Source organism: Apaloderma vittatum, unplaced genomic scaffold (assembly GCF_000703405.1).
Source record: "Apaloderma vittatum isolate BGI_N311 unplaced genomic scaffold, ASM70340v1 scaffold1069, whole genome shotgun sequence".
Taxonomy (NCBI): domain Eukaryota; kingdom Metazoa; phylum Chordata; class Aves; order Trogoniformes; family Trogonidae; genus Apaloderma; species Apaloderma vittatum.
In genome coordinates, this window is record NW_009736698.1 from 62797 (window position 1) to 68796 (window position 6000).

Sequence of the window (6000 nt, forward strand, 5' to 3'; positions counted from 1 at the left end):
AAGGAAGGAACGATTTGCTCAGAGTCATACTTTCAGACAAAACATCCAGTCAGAATAAAGAAAAAAAAAAGCATGAATAGAAGGATGAATCAACACTGAGTTGTTCGCTACGAACTAAACACAATGGAACTAAAATTTAATCATAGTGGAGAGATCAATAGCTTTCTATTCAACAGTTTGACAAAACATACATGTTGCAAAGTTGCAGAGATGTTTTAAAGACAATGCTCCAGGATCACTTACAATGAAAAAAAAAACCATGATGGGGTAAAAATGATCGGTTATGGTATACACATTTGGGATACCAACTTATGCTAAACCTCTTTTATATTACAACTGAAGTAAAAAGATAAGATAAAAGAATTAGGGACTGGCTGCAACAAAGGTATGAATTAGAGACAGTAACCTAGGGCAGAAGAATGCAATATAAAAGAATAAACATCTGTCATGGAGCAGGCAGCTATCTCCTGCACTGAAGTTAAAGCAAACAAGCATGATTCCAGTCATCCAGAGATAGTTGTCATTAAATAGTAATTTTTAAGGCCAATATTATCAACAGTAAGTCGGTCTACACACACAACATAGTTTTCTTACAAATACCTCAGAAGCGAACACAGAGATTTAAACCCAAACATACTTACTCTATCCTATGTGCTGCCAGCCTGAGGAAAGCAGTACGCAAGAGAAAAGAGATAAGCAGCCTCCGGTTAAAATGTAGTGCCCCTGCCCCACCATTACCGCCCCACTGACGACACTGTGCAGCTAGCCAATGAACGGGAAAGTCCAGCCATTCCAGCTGGGAAGAGGGGACAGAAACTCACATACAAATGGTCCAGGAGCAAGGATCAACAACTTTGCAGAGCAGAAGCAGCATGTCCTGTTGTTTCTAAACACGCAAAATAAATTCTGCTCCATCCCAGGCATTTCTTGCAGTTTAAAAACTGCTTACTAGTCAGATCGTAAACCTTCTCTTTTTATCTAAAAAATGAGGCTACGGATTTTTGCTACGCATTAGAATGAGGCTATGCATAGTCCTCTGCATATCAACAGTATGAAAGAATAAGATGTATGAAGCACATTCATGCTTCACTAAGCCTACTGCTTAAAAGTAGTAGGGTGGGCTTGAAGATCCAGTGACACTATTGCCACCTGAAGTAACTCACCATGCTGGAAACTCAGTCAAAGACTCACTTCCTTTTTTTTCCCCTGAAGTAACACATTCTAACACTACTGTCAGCTGAAAAAAAATAATAATACATAGCATAAAGTTTTATATGGGGGCAAGAAAATTGAACAAGTCACGTATTCTATGTTCAAATAAATTTTCACCATTTTATAACAAAATGTGAGTAAGAAATAAGTTTCAGCCATTTGTTTAGAAACTCAGTGCTATTTGTGCATCCCACAAGTGGTATCCTAGCAACTTTTATTTAGGGTTGTAGCAGCTTGAGCAGAACTTCTGGTGACAGTCCCAGTTTAGGAGGCCCAAATCTACCAGTGGCAGCCTTTTTTTTTCACAGTGACATAGAAAGACGTCTTGTAGGCCCTCTGCTGCCCAGCAAGATCCTGCCTTAAAAATGGAAATTCCAAGAGGCGACATTTCTTTTTATTTTGTCCCTAATGCAGGAGTCAAAAATTTGTTCTCAAAAGACCAAAAGCCATTCGTGAGGTAGGTACTTCTGCAAGTTTTATCACACACTCGAGGTTTTTTTGGAAGCAGTATATGGAATCCTTAAAGATCCCAATCCACAGTACGTTACTACCCTCAGTAACCATTGTCTGCTATTGTAAAGAAGGAAGACATATTTGTTTAGAAGATGTTTCAAAACAATGAAAAGTGGCATTTCAGACAGGGGTCTATTACTAGGTCCTTATATGAAGTAGGAACAGGAAAGCAGAAACAAGCTAATCACTTCAGGTATCCAAGAGGAGAGGACATGAGGACAGAGTGAAGACAATTTGATTTCCAGTGCCTATCCCTGAGGTTGCCAGTAGTGAGTCAGCAGGGAGCGAGCATCAACCTAGAGACCATTATCTTCCACGAAAGTTAGGGCTCACCAAGAAGCTGGGCAGCTCTTCCACTACGCCAGGCCCTGTAGAGCAGAGAAAATAAAGTGAGGAGGGCAAACCCGACAATATCTTACAGCTTTCCCCATCCTGACTCCTCCTCAAGGCATGGTGAAATTTAAAATACAGGTACAAGTAAGATGAGGTCGCTGCCCTCTCCCAATTAACAGGGAAGGGACAGGAGCCACTGACTCTTTATCCAACTGATCCTACGTAAAGAGTTGGGAGTTAAACTCAGCAACTTGGTTGCACTTACGACGATAACTCTTTAGGAAAATGTAAACTCCTTAAGCAATTTCTTCCCAAGTTTCAGTTTCATACCATAAGTGTGTGGTGCAAGTCACCTAAATATTTTATCTCAACTAGGTGGAGTCTCGTAATAACCCATTGCCTTACCACCTCACCCCTAACTAGAGCAGTAAAAAGGTGCTACTAAAATAAGATCTCTGTAACACAGCACAAACAGTAAAGGGTATGACTGGTGACAGCTCACTGTTTCAGATAGTGTTTTGTTGTTCATTTTGCTTTTTTTTTTTTAAATTAATTAGTCTTCTCTGTGCTCCTTCACTGAACAACTTGGGTGGAGTGTGTTTTTCCTTGTTGAGGCAAATATATCAACGCGTGAAAACCTGTGTGAAAAAAGTGCCGCCCTGCAGAAACCAGAGCATCTCACTGAAGGCCTGAATCAGAGCTGAGAATAAAACATTTGTTTCTCAAGACCTGAGGATCTGCATAGCAAGCGTCTTGTCTCCCGGTGTGAACCTCTGAGCAGCTGGATTGTGCGTTTTGTGGACAAACTGTTCCTGCAAGTTCCACTACTGAAAATAAATAGACTTTAAAAGTTTTACCACCCTCCCCAAGCTGGTAACACATAGGCATATTTAAAATGTGACACTGTGTCTCATCCAAAGCGCTTCACCCCTTCACTAAAAGGTATTCGCTGCTCAAGCAGGTTTACAATCTGCTGTGAAAATTTACACATGCATTAATGCTGGACCCATTCATGTACCTCGTTGTCACTGAAAGGTGATGTCATGAAGCCTGACACACTTTTGCTTTCCTTGTACTGGCTCCCCTGCTGACTTGAGCACAGTCAATTCACTGAGATTTCATAAAACTAACCCAAGCAAAAAAACTCAAACAATTCAAAACAGATTTCTGTAAGCTGAACTGGCCTGAAGTGCAATAAGCCAAGGTCTAGAGACACTAACAGTAAATGGATGGGACAACAGAGCTGAGCAGAAGAATCCGAGGGCAAGACCTGCCTTTCAGGCAGCAACAATCTACTGTACCACTGCACAAGTAACATCTAACCTTAGCTGCAGCCTGTTTAAAAGCTGCAATAACCAACTCTGTGATTCAGGAAACCTGATGCTGGCATTCAAGTTTCTTTACACAAAAGACACGGTCCCTGCCCAGAGTGTCTTAACTCCTACCTCTCCTAGAGGTTAGGCTACAACATGGTCCAGCAGTAACAGCACTTAGACCAAACATACAAAACCCAAGTCCAGCATCACTGAGAAGGTTCAACCCCAAACCCCTGACCCCTGGAAAAGAGCTCTTATCAGTTGTCTTTGCACTAAAGGAGAAGGCTCGCTCTTCCTCTTGAAGTCAGGCAGGAGAAAAGAAATAAAGACTCACAGGGGACAGGAAAAACACAACTGGGAAGGCCGTGCTGTTTGGCTGCCACCCCACCAAGTGTAGTATTAGCTTCTAGCCCTAGCAGTCAGGACCACTTATGTGGGTATTTTTTTTCATAGACTTGTAATGGGATAAAAAATTAAAAGAACACGTTGGAGAACAAGCCAAAACCTAGAACTTCCTCCTCCCAAATTCAATAGCTAGGCTGCTGCTGTACTCCCTCTTGGGAACCCGTCATGCTTTACTTGGCTCCCAAAACAGCCAGCAGGCAGGTCGCATGGTCCCAAACCCCTTCGAGTTGAACCCAGCTCTTCTGCTTTCTGAATTAATGCTCCAATCAGCAGGCAGATTAATTTTTTAAGAGTCCACTGCATGTTACGAGCACGCACAGATCGTGGTACACAGGAAGCGAGCTCCGACGTGACCTTCTCGGTGAACCTCTGCCAACTGCTAGACATTGTTCAAGCTTGGAGATGAACCAGAGGCTGAAATGCGCAGGCTGCAGGTTCACCAACTGGTGTTTCACAACTGGCTATAGCTGACGTTTGCCGGTGCAGCTTCCCATTGGTCCCCCTAACTTCTCCACCTCCAGTTTCTCCTTCTCCCATCTATGTGTGCCAAGGGTGTGCAGTCATTTGGATGAGGCAGCCAATAATACTGGAAAACTAACAGTAACCAACCCAGTAAAGTAAATATATATATATGCACATATAAAGGAAATACTTTTTTGCCAGTGTAGTAAGCTAAACTGACTCACTGAGGGATGAAGTGACCACCATGCAGTGTACAAGAGAAGCAGCAGAAGCAGGCAGCCAGAGAGGGTGTGAAGAGCTCGGTTATACTGCAGCAATCTGTTCATCAGCCCAGCTGTCCTGTGCGCTGCACCCTCAGATCATCTTGCTTGATCAAGATACAGTAACGCAATCGGTGGCAAACGCTGCTTCACACTTTGCCTTCTCACTCAACTGCTTGTTCCTACATCTTGCCCCAGTTTGTTTACGGTCACAGGGCGAGCTGGATCAGAATGTTAAATAAGGGCTGGGGAAGGGAAGAGAGCCACGTCTCTCCATGTATTTTTTTTTCCTATGTGATTCAATTTCCAGGGGAAATTTCACCACGCCAATTGGTCAGGCAGATCTGCTGGTACACTGCAAGGTACAGAAAGAAACAGGCATGGTACATAAAGTGGCAAAATGGCTAAAATACAATACTGAAACTGCAAGTTTCGGCTAGGGCAGCATTAGGCTCACCCTGAAGGAACGCAATGCAGCCTTAGCGAACTTATAATTTGTTCAGGTTTCAATACCATGAAGAGTTGCATAAGGAGTTCAGCGGCCTCCAGAATCAGGTGGCAATTATGGGGTTTAGTTATAGCTTTGGGTTTAAGTAAGCTTCTTTTGCTCATGTGTTTTATTTAGGACTAATTCCTGGCTGTGATCTGGTCATATAGTGTAGTGTATCAGACAGCTTTATAAAATGAAAAAACTCAGCCCAAGTTCTTATTATCTGTGTTTCACTCCTGCAGAAACCAGAGCATCTCACTGAAGGCCTGAATCAGAGCTGAGAATAAAACATGTCTTTCATGGCCTGAATTGAGGATCTGCAAGGCAGGTGTCTTGCCTCCCGGTGTGATCCTCTGAACGGCTGGATTGTGTTTTGTGGGCAAAATGTTCCTGCAAGTTTCACTACTGAGAATAAATGGTCCTTAAAAGTTTTACCACTCTCCCCAAAGTACTAAATTTTGACAAGTCAAGCTCTATGTAGGGAGCACTCACTGTCTTTCACTAAAGACTCAGCAGAAACTGTGGCAAGAACCAGAATGAACAAGGGGTCCTTTCTGTGTTACAATCGTAGATACGCACATAACATAGTATCGCCTCTGCTCATTAATTTCGAGTATCCATGGGACAGATTAAAAAGAAAGAGGGATAATGTTAAAGTTGGTAAACCCCCAACTCTGCAAACAGCGGGGAAAGAATCAAACTGAGTCAAAGTCCAAAACGAGAGAGGTTGGAAGTTTAATATTTACTTTAAAGCAAATATTTCACCACTTTTTCAAAGCCAAACAGAGAAAAAAAATAGAAATAAAAGCCATGTGTGTTTTAAAACATTTTGAAGTGCAGTACTTTTTAAAACGCTGCACATCGACCTCCTCAGATCTACGGAGGAGACAGGCAGTTAAAATATATAGATATATACATACATATATGGATACATCTAAATATATATATATATACGAATAAGCCCTTAACACCCATATCTCCAGATGCCCCTTCACCACCGCGAGCAGGG